Below are 25,480 nucleotides of genomic sequence, written 5' to 3' on the forward strand. Positions count from 1 at the left end.
ATGTCTTTATATGATGATTTAGTGGTTGAGACAAGTGACTCAAAAACAGAAGGATGGTCAAAACTTCAAGCTTTTGCAGTCACAGCTGCAAGTCAAAAAGGCAGCGCTAACACAAGCGAAGGTAAGCCTGCATATCATGTAGCGCACATAATGGTAGTTTGGGACTCCTCAATTATTGAATGGAAACTACTGTACTAGGTTTGTCTTTTCTATTGTGTTTTGAGCACTTTTGTGGGTACTTGTTTCCTAGCATGGTGTCCCCGATTTTGATCGAAGTGCATTTTATCGCATCGCATGCAATATAGCGGCATGCGATGCGAAGCGATTTTTAATTGTACAAGCACCCTGATGGGTGCTTATAATGTTAAATGCACTCCCATTGTCATCGCCACCCCCACTTTCAACACCGTGCCGAGCGCAGGCGGTACGCGTCCTCCGACCTTTTCATACCCCCACTATCCACGTCGGGGAGCGAGCGAGAGGACACGGATTTCTTTACATGTATTCCGCATACCCTCGCTGCGCTTGCTACGCTTCGGGCTCGTATTCCGCGTCCCCTCACAGGGCTCGCCACACCGACGTGGATAGTGGAGGTATAAAAAGGTCGGAGGACACTTACCGCCGCCGCTCGCCACGCGTGGGGGTGGCATTGTCAATCAGGGTGCATTTAACATTGTAAGCACCCATGAGGGTGCTTGTACAATGAAATCGCATGGCATGCGATATTTCATTGTACAAGCACTCCTGTTAATTTAACGGGAAGATCGCATCGCACACCACTAAATACGGTATGCGATGGGCGCTGTGCTAGGAAACAAGTACCCTTTTGTTTATCAGTATATTATACTTTTGTTTAGACTGCCTAGCATATTGATGTATCCACATACCCCTATGCTCAAATCATGCTAAAGTAGCTCTTTGTGGTGCATCGCAGGCTTTGCGACTTAGCTGTGCCATGCAACTATTTCTTATAGTGGGGCAGATGTATGCAGCCTTAACAAGAGATTATGCAAGGCTGATAAAGAGAGATAAACATCCAGCCAATCAGCTCCTTACTGACTTTTTTTCAAACACAGCCTGTAACATGGCAGTTAGCAGGTGATTGGCTGGACGTTTATCTCTCTTTGGGGCAGATGTATTAACCAGCGTTAAGTGCAAAAATGCACTTAACGCTGGTTAACCGGGGGGGATTACGTCTGTCCTAATGTATTACTAGCGCACCTAACGTGCGCTAGTGACAGCCCGCCGAGTTACGCTCGGCGGGGCTGTCCCTGCAATCCCCCCCAGGGATTAACGGCCGGGGCGATGTATTAACAGCCTTCAAGGCGTTAATTCGCCCCGGCCGCTTCGCCAGCTCAGGGCTAGCGTTGTCCTATCCCCCACTGTGGGGACAATGCTAGCCCTGCTTCTGGCTAGGGCTGCGCTGGAGATCTCGCGTCTTTTGCGAGATCTCGCGCATGCCCAGTGCGGCCGGCCGGGGGACAGGAGATAGCGCATCAGTTAATACTGATGCGCTATCTCCAGAAAGGGACATCGCCGGAGGGGGGAGTTAACACTCCCCCGCTTCGGCAGACAAGATGTTAATACAGCTTGTCGATGTCCCTTCCTGCTTCGCCTCGCTATTGAGGCGAAGCATCATAGCGGCGCGATAAGCGCTGCTATGATACATCTGCCCCTTTATCACCCTTGCATTTATCTCTTGTTAAGGCTTAAAACATCTGCCCCAGTATGCGTTGGAGGGTTACCATATGAAAGAGATGGGGAACCTTCAGCCTTCCAACTGTTGACAAACTACACATCCCAGCATGTCCTGCAACAGTAGCATGGCCACATAGCAAAACTGTAACAAGGCATGCTGGGATGTCTAGTTCCATAAGAGCTAGAGGACTGAAGGTTCCCCATCACTGCCATATGGGAAGCCCTAGATTTAACTCTTGGAGTAAGTCAGTTTGCCAGCAAGGTAAACGCACATTGACCCATAGATTCCACGTGAAGTGCCAGGTTCTATAGTTTACCCCTTGTGTTAAGTCCCAAAGGGACTTATCTCAGGGCTGATAGTCTCTGACAGAATCTGTATCTTAACTTACTATGTTGATCGTAAGTACTTAGTACACAAATGGCAATTCAGGGAAAAAATAGGTACAGATGTGTCTCATACTGTGGCTTCCGTGAGATTTCTGTACCGTCCAAATCTCATGCTGAGTTGCTTTATATTCAACTGTATATGCATATAAAACCAATTCCTGTGCGGTTTAAGTTGAAACCTAGTGTCTCTGGTACACTGAGCAGCTTTTCCCTGTATCTGCAACATGTCAAAATGTATAATTTAAAGGAAATTACAATATTAATTGTCCGTCTTGGTTATGCCGGAAATCTTCTTCCGTATGGTATAAAGATGTTCACTGTGTTTACACTATGCTGTTTATGGAGGTTGCCGAGCCCTGCCCAATTTTGAAATGGCAAGATGGGCCATTCCCTAATCACAGCTCCCTCCTGAAGCAGCCTGCTTGTTGCTTTCCCCACTCGAGGCCCACAATGTCTCACAGGTGGGAAAATGTGCCGCTTCCATTTGCCATCAGGCGAATATATGCCATGCTCATGCTCATGCGCATGGCATTTGTTCCCAATGAGGAGAGAACTTGGGGGAAGCCTGGCTTGCCACCAAGAATGACGCAGACAAGGCTGTGACCCCCTCCCTAAGCGCTCTGCCCTGCCCGCATACTAGCAGGAACACAATCACTATATGAGAACACATCAGAGTAAAAAGGCATATTGCATATTAATTATCTAATAGTGTACTCATTACTGTTTTAGGACTAGTATGTTTTTCAGGTGCCCAAAATAATGAGTGCCCATAAGAGCAATACCATTGTTGCTCTCATTGGGCAACCCATTATTGTTTAGGAGCCCAAATAGATTGGGTTTAGCTGTGAACAGCGGCTAATCCCATCTAATGTCCTGGTTACTGTGTCTACACTTCCTCAGCGGATTTCTTTTTGTTGTGTGTTTTTTTTTTTTTTTTAATGCATCCTGGACTTTCTATGATTTTGGATGAATTTAAACAACATAAAATGTTTTTTTTGTATATGTTCCAGACGCACAAGACGAAGCAGAGCACAGTACTCACACCTGTAATCTACCTTAAGCGAGGCAGTGAAGATCGCCTAATCATTGATACTCCACCTCATGTGGCTGCTGCAATTAAGGTACCTTTATTCTTGTTTTATTATGGATCATGGCAGTTAGTTATTTAAAACATCCCATTTATTATGTGCAGTGGTCTGTTTTACTGTTATCTGCACCAGTGCCACTAGTGGTCCTTCTTGGTAAAGAATGGACACAATAATCTGACCCTCTTCTTCCTTTTAGTTTCTCCCCCGAGAGTCCTCCCTTTTTTTTTTTTACTTGCACCTTTATTACTGTTGATCCTAGTGACACTTTTTTTTTGGAAAGATAAATTGCATTGTGTATTTGCTGCACTGACTAGAATTTTGATTTGGAATGCACATTTGTATATTTGTGTGCTTCATGAGTTTGTAGATAAAGCACAATGGAACTTGGCATGGTAAAACCCCACAACCGCTACATCGTAGTTCTTCCATTCCGATCTGGAGTCATCCAGTTATTGTGCACAGATGTACACGTGTTGCATATACAATTAATCTGCAAAGTCTCCTGGTGCATCCTAGTTGAATTGCATTGTGACTAAGATGCATTTTTAGGTAAAAGATGCCTGGCGCTAGCAGTGTAACATGAAGACCTATTGTGCCAAGGTTGGCTGTGAATATTGTATGGGTATATACTGTAAGTGCGCTGAATCATTTTATTTTGGCAGTACAATATTAACAGGTACACAATATGTTCAGACAGTGAAATATCACCTAACTTCAGGTTTATTTTTCTGTACCAAATCAAAATATATAGATCAGTCTAAGTATTTGTTTTTCCCCTACACATCATGTGATTTTGTTTTCCATAAAATATAATATTGTACCCTGCTTCTTAGGACCCTGTTCCCAGTGGGTTTTCTGTGGAAGTCTTGGTTCCTTTAGCTGATGAATATGACCCCATGTACCCTAATGAATATGAAAAAGTGGTAAAACGTCAGAGGGAGGAGAGGCAGAGGCAACGAGAGATAGAAAGGCAGAAAGAAATTGAGGAGCGGGAAAAGTAAGTATAATTTTATTTTTCCTGAATGGAAGAAGATAAATTAGCATATTAAGTTTCGGTACTTGTTTCCTAGCACGGTGCCCATCACATAGCAACCCATAAGCCTTACAATGGTATGCAATGCGATGGCACCCCATGTCATACAATTTAAAATCGTATACCATCGCATTGTATGCCATATACAATGGTATACGATTTTTAAATTGTATAAGCACCCTAATGGATGTTTTCAATGTTAAATGGCCCCCCTATAAGATTATTAATTGTATAAGCACCCTAATGGGTGCTTACAATGTTAATTGCACCCCCATGCCACCCCCACTATGAACGTCAATCCGAAGCGTAGCGAGTCCGCGAGGGGCGGCGGTACGCGTCCTCCGATCTTTTCATACCCCCACAATCCACGTCGGCGTGGAGTTGATTTTAGATAGTGTGGCGAACCACCGAGCCCGAAGCGTGGCGAGCGGACACGGAATACATGTAAAGTAATACGCGTCCCCTCGCCACGCTACGGGCTCGGTGGCTCACTGCGCCTGCCACACTATCTAAAATCAACTCCACGCCTACGTGGATAGTGGGGTTATGAAAAGGTCGGAGGATGCGTACCGCCGTCCCTCGCGGGCTCGCTGCGCTCGCCACACTTCGGGTTGGCGTTCATAGTGGGGGTGCATTTGACATTGTAAGCACCCATTGCTTCTACAATTATAAATCGTATAGGGGGGCCAAAATCGCATCGCATGCGGCTATATGGAATGCGATACAATGCATAAGATGCCATACGACTGAAAATCATGGGCGCCATGCTAGGAAACCAGTACCTAAGTTTCTTATATAGTGCAGCAAATTCCATTGTGCTTTACAGTTGAAAACCCATAATAACCTAAAACAAAACAATTGGCAACAGTGACAAAACAAGACTGGAAAATAACAGAAAAGTCCTAGAGGTAGGAAGGCCCTTCTCTCAAACTTACAATCTATAGGGATATAGGCATTGCTATACAAGGAAAGGTTTTATCTATTACATGTAGGTCCACTAGATTGCAAAGGTTCTCGGTGGGCTGTATGATGTAGTCACACAGCAATGTTGGCCTGGAGTCAGGAGGATGGGAATGTGAAGAACGGGAAAATGAGTGTATTATTGTATAGGAAATTTACAAAGGGAGTATGAGTAGTTCTGGAATTGGATAAGCTTGTCTGAAGAGGTGAGTTTTCAGGGAATATTATAGATATATAAGGGTTTCTTTTGATTCTGCTAGATAACTTAAGAATTAGCTTGATATGTCTATTTGGTAAGTATGTGATCATTCTGTGTCAAATTATCATGCATATTTTTTACAAAATGAAAAATATTTTCTCATTTTTGTTTTTGATAAGAACAAACCATATAACATACAATATAGTTTGCAAATACAGTACAAAAATAATATAGTAATGCAGATATTACAAAGTACTGATTTGTTTTAGATAGTTACCTAAAAAAATAAAAGGACTATTTGATGAAAAATAATAAACTAAATAGAAGGTATAAACTATAACAAACAATTACTTAGTTATAATATTTATTGATGTTATGAGTCCAACCTGATTTCTAATAATTTTCCAATCCAATGAGGATTGCGATCACAGTCCGCATACAAGAAAAAAACTATCTGAATTATTGTTAACCTAACAAAATGGCCTTTCAAGTTTTGCAGAGAAGTTGACAGTAGATTCCACTATTACAATAGCCTCTATTAAGGAGGAGCCCAGAATTATTCTAAAAGATTAAAAGCTAAGGAAACGTGTCCAATCAGTCATATAAATATCAGTGATAGTAAAGGGCTTATGTGGGCTCATATCGTAAGGTGAATGGACATCATTAACCCCTTAGTGGTACTCCCAAGATTTTTCCGGCCTATGCTCTAGCGCACAGACTGGCAAACCTGGAAAATTATCGAGATTGCCACTGTTACACTGCTTAGTTCTGCTTCAGCGGCTGCCTGGCTCCTGCTGCCCAGCCCCTCCTCCCCCCCCCCCCCCCAGCTGTGTGCTGCGTGACCTTACTAAAGTCACGCCACACACAGCCGGGTTGCCGGGGACAGGGCCGGGCAGTAGCTGATGTAGTGATCAGCAGCGCTGCCCATGCCCGGGTGACAGTGGTTATAGGAACGAGTTGGACTTGACTAAGTAAAAATGTGTCGATCAATAAAAGAATCATAAAAGCCAATGTGTCCCAAGTGTATCCTAAACAACCATAAATATGAAAATTACAACTCTAATATTAGAATTGTTGAGGTCAATTAACAGTGAAAAGAAATACCTATCAAATGTTATTGCAGTGTTTATGTCAAATTTAAGCCATGTATCGAGGATCTTCTGCTCAAAGGACAAACAAAGTCATAGTCAAGTAATAGAAGCGTGTCTAGTGGTAAGCGAGGTTGAAGAATGAAAACAACTAGTTTGTTCACGTAACTTTTCCAATAACGCTGAGTGGTAAATGTGGAATATGTATGGTAGGGGGGAGGGATGTGCCACAGCCATTTTAAATAATTCAATGTGTCTAGAACTGTAGTAGAGATTACAGAGGGAGCTAAAATGGTATCATCAGTGACCATTACTGGTTCAGTGATTTGGGAGTTACCGATCTCAAAGATATTGTGGTGAGACATGGGCTTTTCAATAAAAGTTGAGTGTGTAGACTGAGGGGCCTGTGTTCTATCAACAAGCAGCATTATTTGATTCATCTTTTTTTCAAAGTAAGGTACGAGGATCTGCGATAATTCAATCGCTAACTGGGTAGTCGAGGCGGCTGTGTTTATAATTACAAGCCTGGCCATCTTTATTAACCTTTCAATACTCCAGAAGTAAAAATATAGTGTTGAAATTAGAGCAATGTATGAGAATAACTGATGTTTTTCCTAAATAAGTGTATTTTTTTTTTTTCAAGAACTGCAGTCCTTTCTTCCTTGTGTATTCTACCCCTAGAATATCAGTTCATGAAAACAAAATTGGTGATGTAGTGAAGTAACCAGCTGCTGTTGTGATCTATCCAGGCTTAAATTTATGACAGAAATACAAGTAATATACTCTTTCTACCACTAGGTGGGGGTGTTCCAATGCAAATAGTCACTAATGGATAGAATTGGTTTCCATAGAAAAGCTGGCAATTAGAACAATGAGATACTTCAAAGTGAGTTTATAGAAGTATACAGTGGGTTAACTGTGGCACAGGGTGGAGGTCGGTACAAGTGATACAGGGACGGAGGTAATTTTTAGTGAACAGGGTAGTAGGCCGCTAAGTCGATGCGTTTCCTACAGCAGCAAAAGTCCCAGGTAAATAGTGCTCACGATACACAACCCCTTTTAAAGGACCTCCTGTTCCAAGCGTTGGAGGTTTAGCCCAGTCACAATTCAATCAGAGTGGGGGTCAGCAGTGAAGATATGGACAAGCGACCACTAGCTACCGCCGCTGTTGTAAGAAGTGACTTGGTCAGAGTATGGGATGGTTAGAGGACAAATAAAAGTAAATGTTGAAGAGTTGAGCCGTAGGGGTCGGGGTGTTCACCAATTCCAAGTGACCAAGGTAGCAGTAAAGGTGGTCATACATCAGAAAGATATTGTACCCAATCATACAATCTCAATTGATTGTAAGATGGATTGTATGCAAATTGTGTGTACATAATCATGCAGTAGATGGATTGTATGATCGATTGTGTGTCCAAAAACCACCAAGGACTGCCGGGGATTTCAAGGGAAATTGTACACAATCATGAGCGCAATCGCTCTTAAGATCGATCTTTCTGATGTATGGCCAGCTTTACCGGCAGACCTCAAACTCCTCCAGCATTATAGTCTCACAGCTGTAGGGTCCAGCTAGTTAAAATTGTCAGCAGAGTGCAGGGCGTCTAAAATGCAACCTAGGGATGCAGCACCATAGATAGTGGGTATGTCTGCAGTAACTGGGAAAGGTCGGCAGCTGTGGCTCCTCCAGGCTGCACACCAGTCTCCTGCAGTAGCACCACAAGGGCGTCGACGATCGGCACATAGTCTCCAACATTAGCTGCCAGGCTTTTGTCCAGCAAGGTGCAGCTCGGCCAGACAGCGAATGCCTCCGAACCCAAGTGCAGCCAGATAGGCATCTAAGCAGGGACTGTCACAAGTAGGGGGAACAAGGGTAGCAGTCCTCCAGAGGCTTCTGCTACACAATTTCCCTCTGAGTTCATTCACTGCTGGAACTTACAGGGGCAGGGTGGCTTTTACAGCAGCCATGAAGACTGTCGCTAAATTCCCACAGCAACTCTGAGGGCAACGGATACACTGCTGATCACCTCTGAAGTGGTAGTTATACAGCAGGGCATAGGAAGTTTGATTTGTGGTGTATGACAGAGGTCCCACGAGTGACAGAGGTTTCCCGAAGCAGTCATGTCTCCCTCGGGTCCTAGGCGATTCGCGAGGTAGCAGCTGTCTGGGTTTTGCTTCATAATGGGAGCCCTAGCCAGTCCGCGTCCACCTCCATCTCTCGCCGGTTACAAAGTTAGCTGGGCAGATGGTTGGGCAAGGTTCGTCCCCAGTAATAATGGGCACAGGGGGGGGGGGGGGGTGTCCAGGTCTCCAAAACAAGTTTGCAACACCACCACACAGTCACCGCAGGTATGGTCCGTTAGAGAGTGGTGTTATGGAAAGCACTGTCACACCCACGCCTGAATTTGCTCCAAAAAGCTTGGCAGTCTTGATCTTGATACATAGCACTGTTAACCATGAGGGAGTCGTAGAGTGCTCTTTTGTAATAATGGAAACCTGTAGGATTATGTGTTGGGTAGAAAAAAAGTCTTCCAATATGTATAGCAGAGAAAAGATCATTGATCCAGTTTGGAATTGCCATTTCCAGAATTTAGAAGCTTGCTTATTGCTGTCTGGGCACATTAAATGTATACTATATGTACCAGTTCTTCATGGAATAGAAGGGGGGAAAAAGCACAACTGGTAACTGATCATTGTGACCAGTCATCAAGTAGAGTCCAATAAGGTACACATATGGGATAAGTTCCTCTCATGGTGGTGAGTATGCCGGTGTTCATAATACTGACACCAGCATCCCGACTACCACCATGGAATTCCCACTGCCGGTCATCCGTATGTATCCCACACATACAATACATATCTCAGCATATGACGTGTCTGACCTTTTGAGCCCCACAAATCCACAAGAAAAGGTGAAACTACTGTATATTTTATATGGTTACTCCTTCATTAGGCTCCTGCTGTAAAGAAGTTACACTTCCGGTTCAAAAACACACAAAAAACTAAATGATCCTATTCGAATTAACTTTATTAAGTACAACTAGTAAATAAAATGTAGCCTAAGGTGCTCACACTGTTTAGTTATTAATCAAATACTGTGTAATCAGCTCACTGGGATTTGCTGTAATACTAGCTATCTTTCCTGTGCATGTGCATACAGATAGTGTGTGCATGTATTAAGCCAGCTGGGAAGGTCATTTCCTCCTTCTTGATATATGTAATCTTTCCTTTAGAAGCATTATACATGTATATAAGTTGCAGTTTGGTTTACTTTCTATTTGAACTATTTTGCTATATTTTATTTTCTTGTGATCATTGAGCACTTTCAAACTTTTTGAGTGGAAATTTAGTTCTTTGTCGCTAATGTGACTTGTGAAGCACCGCCCTCAACTCTGGCCCAGTAAGTAATAGACAAAACAGTCTTCTGTTGATTTTATTTCATACCATCAATGGTGATCCTAAATGGCCATTCCTACTTTATTCCACAGGAATAAAATTACTATTCCCCCCCCCCCCCCCCCTTGACTCACCATCCTCCAGATTCCACTCCAAAAGGACAGGACACACAGGAGAGTATTAGTAGTACTAGTCTACAGCAACAGCAGACACCGCAATTAGGCAGCAATGTACAAGGAGGGAGCAGCAGATTGTAAGCAGGGTTTTCAGGAAACACTCTCTCAGCAGCAGGCAGAAGCACACAGATGCCAGTACAACTTTAAGTCCCACCCAAACACCATCAAAAGGACAGCATTGAGCTCTCAGGTTGCAGGCACCGCTAAGTGTGACACTCGCTGACATGGCCAGTGCTAACAAATCACTGCTCGGCAGTCCTCCACTTAAGTGGGTGGGTCTGGCATGTGGTTGCGCAGCCGATACTGTTTGACGTCATGCACAGCCGAACATTGAGTGGGGCAGTACTGAGCCAAGTCTTGTTGGTGCTCTGCACTGCCTAGCTTTAAACAAATCTGCTCAAGCAAGCGGTGATACCCTGTATTGCCCTGTCAGTGCTTTTAAAACCGTTTGAAATACCATATATTGTATTCAGTCTGAAAATATTATATACTGACTCCGGCATCTGGAATGCTCACAGACTATGTCTAGTTAAACTGTCAATGGGTCAACATTGACAAAGATCCAACATGATGAAGGTCGACATGAGTTTTTTCCACACGCTTTCCAATTTTGTTTGGCCCACTTCATGCTTAGGGAGACTCGAACAGAAACGCCCGGGTTGCGGGTGCAACTCTGGTTATTTAACATGTATGCTATGGGTTAATGCACGCTAGTTGGTCAATTAATCGGGAGTAAAAGAGGCTCTAATTCAGTGGTTCCCAACCTTTTTTCTCTCCCGTACCCCTTGATTAAGCTTTTCATTAAAGAGTACCCCCTCCTCTCAATTTGAAATTTAGACAGTACTTACGAGTGGCGAGGAAGTGCGCGGTATGCCTATCCTTATATTAAGAAGTAACGCCCCACCCCCCCAGTGCACATGTTTTGCCTATTTTGAGAACAAATTTGTACTGCGATCAGATCTGAATAAGGGCCATTGGGGCAGATGTATCAATATCCTTTTAACGTTGGTGAAATAACGGGTCCCGCTTCTCCTGCATAACGAGGATGTATTAACATCCCTCAAGCCGATAAGGAGAGCCGTTATGCCCAGTGTTAACAGCTCTCCTTTTCGTCTCCCCCGGCGCCCCTCGCATGCTCAGTGCGCTTCTCCCCCCTGTCCGGCTCTAATGGGCATGCACGAGATCTCGCAAAAACGCGAGATCTCCAGCGCAGCCCGAGCCAGACGCAGGGCTAGCGTTGTCCCCATAGTGGGGGATAGGACAAAGCTAGCCCTGAGCTGGCGAAGCGGCCGGGGCGAATTAACGCCTTGAAGGCTGTTAATACATCGCCCCGGCTGTTAATCCCTGGGGGGATTGCAGGGGACAGCCCCGCCGAGCGTAACTCGGTGGGCTGTCACTAGCGCACGTTAGGTGCGCTAGTAGTGATACATTAGCAAAATCGTAATCCCCCCAGTTAACCAGCGTTAAGTGCATTTTTGCACTTAACGCTGGTTGATACATCTGCCCCATTGTCTGTGAGCTAATCCACACGACACCGTTCATGGTGGGCACGCCAAGGGTAGAGTTATACCTGCTTTCATTGTACCCAGCATGTTTAGCATCTCGTATTTATTTGTTTTGCCGCAGAACAAACCTGGTATGCTCCCAATGAAAAAGCACTGCTTTCAAGAGCATTAAAAGGGTGGTAACTTCATGCTTTAATGCCTGGGATATTCAATTAGAGCCTCTTTTTACTCACGATTAAGTTACCCACTAGCGTGCATTAACCCATAGCATACAAATTAAATAACCAGAGTTGCACCCGCGAATCTGTTCGAATCTCCCTTAGTCTCGAACAAAACTTTGCATTGAGTGCAGCCTACAGGCTCTGATCTGCCAGAGCTGTTCAATTAATCAACCTGAGGTAATTAACCAGCAAATTGTATTTAGCCCCACACTATTTACTATATTTCTTTCTGTTTTTACACCATTTAGCCCTGTAGAACATTGGGTATTCGGTAACCCTGTTTAATATTAAATGAGAACTGTTGCTCTGGGTACATTTTAATAGCTGTTAATGCTCGAGAACTTGTATCAGTCATATTGCTTAAGCCATTTCTTTTATAGAATACCACATTCCTGCAATTTTATAAATGGTTCTCCTGATGATTTTAAGTGCAATATACTCTACTTTATATTACAGGAGGCGAAAGGACAGACATGAAGCTAGTGGGTTTTCTCGTAGGCCTGACCCGGAATCTGAAGATGAAGAATATGAAAAAGAGAGGCGGAAGAGAGGTATATTTATTGTGTGGTGCTATGGCTAGCTATTTCTTTTGATCTCAAACACACTATTTCTTAATATTGAATTAAGACCATTGAGATTTAGCAATTCATAACAACTGAAATTCACTGTATGTTATTGAAAGTGTATATTTCAGCATGTTGTCATTGAATCCAGACAAGTACTGCTGAACATATATGATGTACGTGTGTGCTGTGGACAGTCCTTTTGCATGTGATCCCATTCCCCCACTGCCGGGAGGCTGCCAGTGTCGGACCTGCAAGCGGGTCTGATCGGTAACTCTGATCCAATGCGCGTGGGACTGCGCGTCAGATCGGATGTCAAACACATATGGTTTGGCCACTTTTCACCCGAGTTCTCATCCCAATCTGTTGGAATTGGGTAAAAAGTGGCCAAAATTGGACTAGTGGATGGGGGACCTTTACACTAACGGTATACCTTACTGTACACAGAGAAGGAAGCCAGCCCTTGTAACTCACTAGTTCAGGGTTCACCAACCTCAGTCCTCAAGGCACACCAGATCTACCATAAAGGGACTAGAGATTACAGGGCAATAATCAAGTGAGTTTTTGTGGGCGGCCCACATCGCACCCAAACTAACCTGGTTTAGCAGCAGCTAATCCCCTCTAAACTAATGTGCGGCATGTGAAGAGCTGATTGGGCTGAAATTATGGTTATTTGCGACTCAACATATCAGGGGGGGGGGGGATGGGAGTAGCTATTAACTGGGAGGAGCAGGATTTTTTTTTTAATACACTGCTAAGGGAACGTGGTGGTGCTATTATTAAAACTTAAGACCACTGGGGAGGTCTTTTACTAATGGGGGTGGGAAGTTGTTTTGTAATAGAGCCCTATGGGGATGCCTACATAAATCTTTAAAGAAAATATTTCCATATAAATAGTTTTTGAACTATTATGAAGTAGGTAAAATTTTTTTTACAATTTTGGGCAGTTTTATGTTAGACAAAAATCATCAGTTAAATGGTAAATCATCTGTGTTAAAGCACATGCATAACCTTAAAACCTGGACTGTTAGTGTGCCTGGAGTACTGTGGTTAGGAATTACCGGAATATTGTTAAGTGCTGGTCTCAACTTGTTTTCATCACTATGTACCCAACCTCGATTATTTATAGTAATGTTTGATTCATTCAGAGAGGTTTTTCTCAATGGACTAGATTGACTAAATGCTATGAGGTATAATGAAGGTTGCTCCCAAGAACAGGATTAAGAGATTTAATGTGTATGCGATCAACCAGATACAGACGCCAGACTCGCTGATCCGTATTTCTAGGATAAATGTATGACATGAGCTGATGCCTGCTTCTAGGCCAAACTCTTTGCAATTCAAGGGCAGATGTTACCAGATGAAAAGCTAAACTCGCTTAATAGCGATTTATTTATTCTATTTTTATAGTTTTGCCATGATTCAAAACAATTGACATCTCTTTTCATTTACTGTGTAATGGAAGTGTACATATGTCATTTTTGAGGCAATAGAAAAGAAAGTGAAACGTATTGGGTCAGATATAGTAAGCTTCAAAAAGTGGTAAAGTTACGATGTATACAACTCCCCAGCGGCTCCTCTGAGGAAGCCGCTGATACAAAAGGCGGTGAAACGCAATAGTTCACAGACCCCAGTTGCTGGATGCTATCATTTGCGACTTTTTACCACATAATCAGCACCCCATACGATAGATAAATGCAAAGAGGTGTAACTATTACCAACCCAACTAACTGTATTAGTACTAATACTACAGCAAAATCTTACTCCAATTGGGACCACTAATTTATAGTTAACAACTGGACTTGCTTACTAACCACAGAATATTTGCATGCACTAACAAGAATAACATACATCAATTCTGTTGTATTGGCTTTCTTTAGTGTGGGTGGAGTATCCAGTCACCTAGACTGCTGCTTGAACCGTAAACAGAAATAGCAAACTTTCTTTTTATTTTTTATAGAAGGTCCCAACTTACAACGCATATTTACAAACTATCATCTCTGCTTAAGTGACTTTGTAATAGATTTAAATTACTTTTTTTAAACCCTCAGTTACCCACCAAACCAACTACTCTTGCTTCCTAATTAAAGGACAATATTGATATGAACTTTTCACAATTTGGTGTATCGGGCGCTTCGGTATTGCTGTTCAGGGTCCATTGTCAGGGTGCCACTATCTTGCCAGATCACATGACTGCACTGACCAATTCCATCTTCAGCCACTGTCAGACAATTCGTCGCCAGGTGGTATAAAGGTGTTTACTACACAAGGGTCTGATTCTAGTGCAACACTATCCTTCAGCTTGTCTGCAGCAGTGTCCTGAGCTCCCATCAACTGTTCAGCTTCAGTCCGATCAATTCAGTTATTGATTTATGTTCTTCAGTCTTCAGCTCCAATCCTTTCTTATGTCCTTACTAGTAACTCGGATACAGTCTTCAGGTCATATGGATTCTTTGGTTATCCATGAGGCAGGGGGTTGCGACCTGCATATCCGGTGCCGCTAAAAGTCCAAACCTCCTTGCGTGGGTTCTTGGTGAAGACCACCTCAAGTGTTATACTCCTCGACCCTGTCCTGGGTCACCTCAACCTATTTCCCTAGTTACTGTAAACCTACCCTTTGATTCATATGCACTACATAAATCCTGCAAAACTACAGTTTCCAAATTCCAATTCTGTCGGAACTCAAGACTTTCTGCCGGGTCCATAAAAAAACATTAACTTGAGAGATCTGGGATGAAATGGTATGCACTTCCTCAGTCAGTGACCATTTTCTACTTGAACCCTCTGGGACCTTCTCTTCATTTGATCCCACAACTGAAGATGAAATATCTTCACTTTTCTCTTCCTCCTGCTCTACTACCTCTCTTCTTGATCCTGTACCCTCATGCATAAGTAAAGCTCTGTCTTCTGTGCTCATCCCATACTTAACTAAAATGATCAATCTATCTCTTCCTCCTCTCTATCCCCTTCACTATTCAAACATGCAATGATTACTCCCATTCTTAAAAACACAATTCTGATCCAAACTCTCTTTAAGTACCATCCTATCTCTCAGCTCCCATGCCTCTTCAAGCTACTTGAGATACTTAAGTCAGGCTTTTGTTCCCAACACTCAAGAGACAGCACTGACTAAAGTAGTGAATGATTTGGTTACTGCTAATTTATAAATTACTCACTTCTTATTCTTCTACAGCTCTCTGATTCTGAGGACAGCTTGCTTGACTGCAGATATCTCCAGTTCCCGGAAATAGATTTCTTAGATTTTAATGGAATTAAAAACTAGAGAATCCCACCTACCAAATGATACTGGGGACTAGGAGATCAGATTTCGTGAGGCAGAGAAATCTGCCAACGAGTATATAAAACTACATACCAGGTGTTTGGAGCTGGAGCAGTAACCAGCTGCTGGAAGGCTGATATCTCTGGTTCTAGGAACAGTAGAGACAAGCTTCTAATGTCCATCAAAGGGGGAGAGTCCCAGCTTTTGGAATATATCTTTTGAAAAACTCTCAGACAGAACCTAAAATATCTGAATGGGAAGAGCAATTAACAGGCTTGGATGGGGACCACTGCTTTGAAGTCAGATATCTCCGGTTCCCAAGGGCCAATTAAAATTCTTGTACCCATGGAAAGAGGGGACCCTCAGCTTTCAGCCTAGACTCCTGGGGGAATTTCTGGGTACTCAGAACCCTCCTTCCCTGTGTGTGCTACTGAGGACAAAGCCCTTTCTTGGTTCTTATTCTACTTGTTAATTGTTTCTGATTCCACCTCTCTTCACTACCTCTGTCAGTTGGAGTAGGGCTCAGTCTTGGGTCTTTTGGATTTATATCCTATGTACGCTGGATGTTACTAAACTCTACCTATCCATCTCAGACCTGTCAGCATCTCTATTGGTCCGTGTCACTTAATGCCTTTTTTGCCATTTCATCTTGGTTGTCCTCTTCCCGTCAAACTGAATATGTAAAAAAACTATTTATATTTCTACCAACTAATAACAATCAATCCTATCCCCATGAGCTTGCTGCCTAGGTGTCACCCTTGACTCTGAACTGTGCTTTGTTCACCACATTCAATCTGTCTGAAAATTATGCTACAATACATGCTTCTACAAAACCTATCCAAAATACACCCATACCTTACACATGACACTGCTAAAACTTTAATCTATGCTCTCATCTGTGACATTTTCACCACAACAATCAACCCTGATTGCAATTGCGAGGCTGATCAGGACTTTCCCATCCTCCTGACCCCAAAGCCAACATTGTTGGGTGACCATATTATACAATCCACCTTCCCTATAGATTTTAAGCTTGAGAGCAGAGCTCTCTACCTCTATGACTGTCTGTAAATACCCAGTTCGTTTTATCACTTTTCAATTGTGAAGCACCACAATATTTGCAGCGCTATGTAAGTAACTGTTCCTAAATGAAAATAAAATGCTTGCAATTTATATTTATAACTTTTTTTTTTTTTTTTTCTCCTTTTTGCAGTAGTCGGAGGAGCGGCTATTGCACCGCCTACATCACTTGTTGAGAAAGACAGGGAATGTAAGTGTTGATGATTTACAAGACTAAATGGAAATAGAGTTCTTAAGGTGACCGCCAGATGGCTGTGCCAATGTAACTTACTGACGGAACTATTACTTTATTTACATTGTGCTCCAGCTGGGCAGCCTAAAGCCAAAGTCTCCTTCACACGCCATAAGCATTAGATCATACATGCCAGTTGTATAACCTTTGTTGCATGCACATGGCCAGTATGAATGACGAGCCCAGAGCGCCCATACACGTGTGTTGAGCAGCATTAACTGGGAGCTACATGTGTATTAGCCTAGGGCACCTGGAACCTTCAATGAGGCACTGAACCCATCTAATCCTCTGATCTTTTACAGTCATTCAGTTTGTGAGCAATGATGTGTTTTAGTCAGGAGTGTTCCGGATTTCAAGGGAAATTGGGTGACATTGGATTATTCATAAAATCATGCTGTGTATGGGCACCTAACTCACATGCAATAAAAAAAAAAATATATATATATATATCAGGGGTTCCCAATCTTTTTTGAATCACGGCACCCTAGAATATCAGAATTTTTTTTGCGGCACCCCAACGCTAAAAAAATAATAATTAGATTGTGTTTACTGTGTATGGGCACCTAACTCACATGCAATAAAAAAAATATATATATATATATATATATATATATATATATATATATATATATATATATATATATATATATATATATATATATATATATATATACACACTTTTCTCATCTGGTACCTATAGTAACAGCTAGGTACGATAGAAGTGCTGCCCACTACCCGGCGCGGAAAAAGGATCACTAAACCCCATTCCCTTTCTATATATATATATATATATATATATATATATATATATATATATATATATATATATATATATATTCAACAAAATTGTAGTAGGCTAAATTAGATCAACTGGTTGCAATAACAATAATCTAAATAAAAAATGTTTTGCATACATACTTCATGAGCTCACATAACAGACTTGTCAGTGTGTGAGCCAACTGTAAGGACTTACAGGAATACCTAGTGCTACCACTAGGTGGAGTCTTATCCATTACTAAAGTTAGTTCCATGACCCATTGGACTTTGCCAATGTGTGTGTGCATATAAGTGATCTTATTTCATTTGCAAACACCTGTAAACCTTACATTTGCTGTAAAAAGTGAAGAAAAAGCTGTATGTAGCGTTTGCTAAAATAGAATACTGTACCTGTAAGTAGCGCTTTATTTATTCTATCTGCATAAACCTACTTTTACGTGTGATTGAGGTATACATTATCATTTGAAAATTTCTCTTCTCAGCTATAGTACCATCCTATGATGATGAACCTAGACCTCGTCCCCCAGCAGCGAAGGCTGCACTTCCACCCCCTATATATGATGAGCCAGAGAGACCACGTTTACCAACTGGGCCAAGTAATTCCTTTATTGCAAACATGGGGTAAGACTCTGATCTTTAATTATTTTGCATAAAGCAGTCCAGATGAAAATTATCTACTCTCCCAAATGGCACATGATTTAATCCATCCATGCACCGTTGTATTTAGTTTCTTCTACGCATAGCTTAATTTCACCCCTTCCATGTTTTACAAAGTGGGTTGATATGATTTATGTATGCGACATCCAAAGCTTGAAGGAATTACTTTATCACTTTTTATATTTGTTTCACAGTGGAACTGTAGCCCACAAAATCATGCAGAAGTACGGCTTCCGGGAAGGACAGGGTCTGGGCAAACACGAGCAAGGACTCAGCACAGCGCTCTCTGTTGAGAACCAGCAAGAGGGGAGGCAAAATCATTGTTGGAGATCTGGCAGATAAGGGTGTGCATCCTTCCTTATTATTATATCAACCGTCGAGGGAAAAAAAATTACGTTTTTGATACCTATATTTTATTTAAGATGGTTTTCCATAATAGCGATTTATAAAGAAGCTATATGTAAGTTAATAGCAGTGTTTATTTTTTTCAACTGAGATAAATGACAGTGTCTATTCACAGAGGGAAAGGGGGAATGGGCAGCAGCTCATAGATCAACAGCAGCACTCACTTTTGTGAGTCCACACCCATTTTTTGGGAGCTCACATGGTAAGTCGCACGCAGGAGTCCTGACCCTGCTGATTTTTAAAGTTAGGAGGTATGCATGCATATGTACACACCGCAGACACAAACATTCAGCATATGTACACAGTGCAGACACAAACACGCACACCATACGTGCACACAGCATGTGCTCACACACAAACACGCTCAGGCAAACACCGCATTTACCTTCACACACACGCACCGACACACCCCCAGCTCCCTCAAACATTAGAATAATGTACCTGCTAATCTGCAGCAGTCAGTCCCACTCCCTGCCTCCCCTGGCCAGCTCTCCCCACACAGCAGCCACATGGAGCCCTGCCTTTGAGGAGCTGCACGCTGCCTCTGTAGCTAGCTCCCCTTCAGTCAGCCCATAGGCAGCCTGACTCCCTGTACTAGAAGGCAGCTGCCGGAAGACGCACAGCCTACCTGAGGAGTTTTTAAAATTGGATATTCTCAGGACAACACTGACTTGTTTTTGTCACTGTTGGCAATGTGACACTATTGTGACAATAAATTGTGCACATGATTCCTCTTTTGTTTGATTGATTCCTCTTTTGTTTGATCAGTACCTATCTTACTTTTCTGTTTTGGAATGTATAGTTTAACAAATGCATTCATGTTTTTCAGCTGAAACTGGTAAGAAAAGTGATCCTAACCCCCTAACGGAAATTCTAAAGTTTCCTACCAAGGTGGTTTTACTGCGGGTAAGGAAAAAGTATACTTTCTAATTAGGCTAAAAGTACGATCAATGCCCATAGTAGCAGCGTTGCCTTCTAGCACCACAAGACAACTCAATCTTGACCTAATGGGGTCTCCTATAAGTTGGAAGGCTGTTATTTGCATGTATTACGTCAACACCATGTATAGATCAACTGATTTAGTGCTTTTGTATAGCTGGTGTATAAAACTCCAATTTAAAAAGCATTTCCCATCAATCATAGCAGCCTGATAAGGAAGAGAGCGTACACAATCCAGCTGTTTCGTGTATAATATTCAGCCAGAGTGGGGTATTTACTCAAAATCACACTCAAGATGGTTTATGGATTAGGATCTCTCCTAAGCACAGCTACTGCTTGTTTGGGAACCTGTTTGGAAAAGGGATAGGATAGGAAAATTAAATATGGAAAGCTAGACCTCCCTCTCCCAACCCACCAAACCTGACATTTAAATTGGTAATTAATAATTATGCATCCTTTCCTGCAACCAACCACAAGTATTACATTCAATAGCAGTCCCGTTTAATCAATAGACCTATATCCACTCAACTAGCTCCACTATTAAATACTTTTCACGTTTACTATAGACCTATTTCTCCACAAACTATTCTCTATGTTCAGTTATAGCCCCCATGCTAACCTAGCATTTAAGTAATAGTCCCATCACCTCCATTAAAGTGAGTCTCCACCATAACAACACTGATACATCACACCACTCCCAACATCACCCTGCCAACACATGAATAGCTCCCACTCACCATTGTTATTGGCTCCACTCTTACCTGGCGATTTACATCAATAGCTCACAACCTTTCTGTCCATCTGGCACTGCTTCTTGCTGTCTGCACACAAATAACATATGTGCCTACTTCATGGGAGGAAAGAGAAACAGATGTCTGATCCAGTGATAAAGCCTAGGCACCAGGAAGCATACAATGACCTGCCCTGGAGGCTACATGCAGTAGGCCGGGGGTGATTGTCTGTCTCCGGCATCCAATTTGGATGGCCTGAGGGACTTTGGACGTTCTTTTTCTTTCACGGCTCTACTTTAATATCGGCCTAATAGTGCACCAGTCCTTTTACATATTGTCCAGTCTGTGTGTGAAATGTTGTTCTGGTTTCCCCCCATTTTTTTCAGAACATGGTGGGTTCAGGGGAAGTTGATGAAGACTTGGAGGGTGAAACAAAAGAAGAGTGTGAGAAATATGGCAAAGTTGGAAAATGTGTTATATTTGAGGTTGGTACCAATTTTTTTGGGGTATTGCAGAATTATCTGGTATAGTGGTATGCATTAACAGTGAGTTCTTACAGGGATCTGGTTGATGGGTCGACAATATCTAGGTCAACTGGCAATAGGTCGACACGTGCCACATGTCAACATTGACAAAAGGTTGTCACACGTAAAAGGTCAACATGTAAATGGTTGACACATGAAAAGGTTGACATGCTTTTTTCATGATTATTTCTTTAACTGAATTTTTCACAATCCATGTCTGCGTAGAGTGAGGTTATTGCAATCTCACTCTATGCTGCATAGATTATGAAGTAAGAACAAGTTGGTTAAAAAATCATAAAAATATTGTCGACCTTTTGCTTGTTAACCTTTTCCACATGCATAAACTGAGGTGCCCTGTGATTCTGCTTGCACTGATGATTACATTGTAAAGCGATTGACCGGAAGTGATGGATCAGAGGTGTCAACTGTGTTAGTTAAAATTATGGCTGGGATCAGCTAACTTGCTACTGTTAGCAGTTCCAATAGCCGAGAGAATCGTTATTGCATTTCCATGCAGTCGCAATTTATCTTTTAACTGCTGTTGGTGGTAGTGACATTTTTCTTGAGCTAAAAAGGTCCAGTTTTTTTACCATAACACATTGGATAAGGGATAACCTCAAGGACCCATGTGTCGTGGATCCTCTGGCTGCTTATTGGGAAGTATGCTTCAGGCTCCGAAAGCATAACATCAGGGCTGATGGGATAGCTACGGAAATTTACTGCAGCTTATTGGATGACGACCAAAATAGAATGCGACCTGACATTTTCACTAAAGTTAGAGTGCAAGCGGTGGTTATACTTTGGATCCCCCCCCCCCCCCAACAAAAAAACAAACAAATGTGTACCCTATAAGCTTAACCACATCTAAAATTGGGTAAGCTATTAGGAGAAACTTTGATTATATGGCTTTTTTTCAATAATATCTTTTATGCCCTTCATATATTGCAAGGATACAGAATTGTTTAAATTTTAAGAGACCCTAGCATAATTATGATAGAGGTTCCAGAGTTTGTAATCTCCAATGATGTTGGAATTTTGACCACCAGAATGCTGAACGCATCCCATCTGCCCATTGCCATGAGAGGTCTTGAAAGATCAAAATAAATTATTTTGGTTTCTGCATTTAATATTAAGGAAAGAAAGACTGTTTTTTGTATCTATCTGTAAACATGAGTGGTATCTCAGTCATTTTTCTATGGTTTGTTTTTATTGCTGGAACATAGGTATGCTTCCTGTATTATTATACTCCTTTTTAACATTTGCTTTTATAGATAGCTGTGTAAACCACATTATTATATACAGGAACAAAATAGTTTCTTTTTACCAGTCATGTGTTTGGTTTTTTTTATTAATTTTGGATGTTGATGCATTTTTTTTCTAGACCCCTGGTGCTCCAGATGAAGAAGCAGTGAGGATATTTCTGGAATTTGAGCGTGTAGAATCGGCTATAAAAGGTAAATTACATAGCTATTGTAAAGCCTGACTAATAGGAGAGGCTTCAGTGGGTGGAAGATGAGGTTCCAGGATAAGTGCTTACACATCTAATAATGATTTTTACTTGTTCGCTCCCAAGTATTTATTGCCAATCTATTTTTAACCGTTCTGTTTTTAACAACCACAGCATTCATTTATTTTGTTTTATTAATGAAACCCGAACTTGCAAAAAGTGTGAAAGAATAAGCAAAACAAATACTACTGTGAGCTAATCAGAACTGTCACGGCCGTGTTTTCTGCCTTAGTAACATGTATTACTAGGCAGTCACAACCTGTATTAAATTGATAAACCGTTTTTCTGCCATTTTGTAGTATAATCTACTGCAAAGACTGCCAAGGGCGATTGTTTAGTTTCTGGCCACATGATTCATTAAAAAACTGATTGCTGTATGTTGCACTGCTGTGTATATGGCACTTCTACATTAGAGGGTAGGCAGCCCCTTATGTCTGAACCGGGCTTCTTGTAGTTTGCTTACAAGTTACCATTAGAAACTTAGATTTTGGCTTTTTGTGGATCTCGAAAGCCCCATACACAGGGGGCAGTTTCAGCCACAATCGCTGGAGAGCTGAGCGACCATATCCCTGTGTCTTATGGGGCACCGGGAACGAGCTCCTATTTCAATTCATTAACTCACATGGGCCCTTATTCTGATCGGTGCGGCCAGAGCCGCATACGGGGCTCCGGCCGCACCAACCAATCCCCGCCTACTATACGGATCGCCACGGCCGTCCGTACACGGACGGCTGGCGATCCGCAAGAAAATGGTGGGGCGTACGCCTCCACCATGGTGGGAGCTGCCCCCTGCATTCGATGGTCGGCGACCATCGAAGGCAGGGCCGCACGCCCCACCAGGTCCCGCAAGCTGAGACCACACGGACAATCGTCCGTGTGATAGCTTGTATGGGGGCTGAGAGCTGACATCCGGCGACGTCAGCTTTCCGCCCCCATCACTGGCGTCATACCCTCATTAGCATGCATACGCCCCGCGTTTGCATGGGAACGCCCATGAAACGCGGGGCGTATGCATAGGGAAATGAGGGTATGAAGCCCCTATACGCCCCCTTTGCGGCGGACGAACTACGTCTGCGGCGAATTAGGCTGCACATGCGCAGATTGACCTCTGCGCATGTGCAGACTAAAAACATCGGCGGTACGGCCGCACGCGGGCCGTACCGCACGATTCTGAATAAGGGCCATAGTATATATAATAGCATATAATAGTGCTGCAACAGGTGGCAATTAGATGTTTTTTACAATTGTTAAGTTTAATAACTTCTTCCTTTTTTTGTTTCAGCTGTGGTGGATCTAAATGGGAGATACTTCGGTGGCCGAATTGTTAAGGCATGCTTCTACAATCTGGACAAGTTCAGAACTTTGGACCTTGCGGAATGATTATTATAAGTTCTGTTTGATGGGAGGAATTTGCTCATTGAAGAAAATATCTAAATTTGTCACGTTTATTGTGATGAGGCTTTTTTTGTGTTTTATAGTATAAAAACATTTTTAAAACTACAAAATTCTTGTGTCTTTTTATGGTAAAAAGAAAGCGGTGTATCCCCATTTTCGAGTGACCTTTTCTCCTGTAAATGACCTTTCTGTCAGACTGCGGTGTAACACTGTTATTAGAGTAAAATATGTAGTTTTAGCTGCTTTATCAGTTTCATAACATTTTAGCCAATTGTTAAAATGGCTCATTTTAGTTTCTACATTGAAGGATTTTTCAATTACTACACACCTATTTTTTTTATTTATTTTTGTTTACCCCCTACAAATTTAAACTGATTAGGAAATCAATCAAAACATTTATTTTTACTTTAACCCTTTATGACCATTTAAATGGTCATTATAAAAAAAAATATATATTTCTGGATTTTGATGACTGTTGCCATTCAAATCTCAATATTCATTTTAATATTGTAAAATACTGTGAAAATATTCCGGCATATGCTAGAGTATTATAATATTGCAATGTTTAACATGCAAGGTACAATGCCTTATATACTAAAAACAAAAATGACCAAACTGTTTTTTGGGGGTTACTTAGGGCCTCATTCATTGAATTTACCAGTGTCATCGCTATGATACACTGGGACAAATGCAATATGTCATTAAAGGACAGATGTTAAAACTACATCAGTGTTCTTTTTTAGGGTACACATTATCCATAGTTAACAATGGATTGCTCATGGTATTAAATGCCACTAAAACAATCTTTTGAGATTCAAATAACTTTTGTCTAGACAAAACACTTTTTTTTCCTATTCTAGTGTGTGTATTGTGCTTTTAAATAAAGATATCTCTTGAAACCTTAAACTTCTTCGTTACCTAAACTAATTTTGCTTGGCAACGTAGCCTATTTTAATATTTTAAAGGGGGTCTAATGCAATAATTGGTACTTATGTATTATCTGGGCTCCCATGTTAAATGCACCCCATTTTTTCATACCCCTACCATCCAACTACGCATGGAGTTGATTTTATATAGTGTGACGAGCGGACGCGGTCTCATAAGAAAAACGGGAGCCCAGATATTACATAAGTACCCAATAATCTAATGCAGTGTGCACAAATACCATATGGAATTCAATAAACCTTTTGTATTGTGTAACAACAGATTTTTTATGAACATTAAACACCAGGTCCTGAAGGGGTGTCACCATATGCCCTGAGAGTATGTGCGGGTCAACTTGCACCCATATTCACCAGGATCTTAAACAAATTACTGGAGCTACACAAGGTTCCCTCCTGCCTCAAAAGCTCCACTATTGTTCTGGTCCCCAAGAAATCCTCTATTACAAATCTGAACGACTACCGGCTGATAACTCTGACGTCTGATCATGAAAACATTTGAGCGCCTGGTACTGAACCACCTGAAAGCTGTGACTGGCCACCAGCTAGACCCCCTCCAGTTCTCCTACTGATCGAATTGATGCGTTGAGGATGCAGTCAACCTGGGCCTGCACTACATTCTGCAGCACCTGGATATGCCTGATGGGTCCTGTTTGTCAACTTCAGCTCGGCTTTCAATACAATCATCCCCAACATCCTCC

The 25,480-nt window shown here is 42.0% G+C and overlaps 1 pseudogene across 1 annotated transcript; it reads left to right on the plus strand.

Annotated features, from left to right (window-relative positions):
- On the plus strand, window positions 1-23,882 carry LOC146074837 (splicing factor 45-like; annotated as a pseudogene). Its single transcript, XR_014473465.1, has 11 exons — window positions 1-121; window positions 3,096-3,206; window positions 4,007-4,170; window positions 12,205-12,299; window positions 16,805-16,861; window positions 18,163-18,301; window positions 18,532-18,681; window positions 19,572-19,648; window positions 20,799-20,897; window positions 22,318-22,390; window positions 23,726-23,882. The product of XR_014473465.1 is annotated as a splicing factor 45-like (transcript).
- The last annotated feature ends 1,598 nt before the right edge of the window (window positions 23,883-25,480 follow it).

The sequence above is a fragment of the Crinia signifera genome, chromosome 4 (assembly GCF_055691185.1).
Source record: "Crinia signifera chromosome 4, ASM5569118v1, whole genome shotgun sequence".
Classification (NCBI taxonomy): domain Eukaryota; kingdom Metazoa; phylum Chordata; class Amphibia; order Anura; family Myobatrachidae; genus Crinia; species Crinia signifera.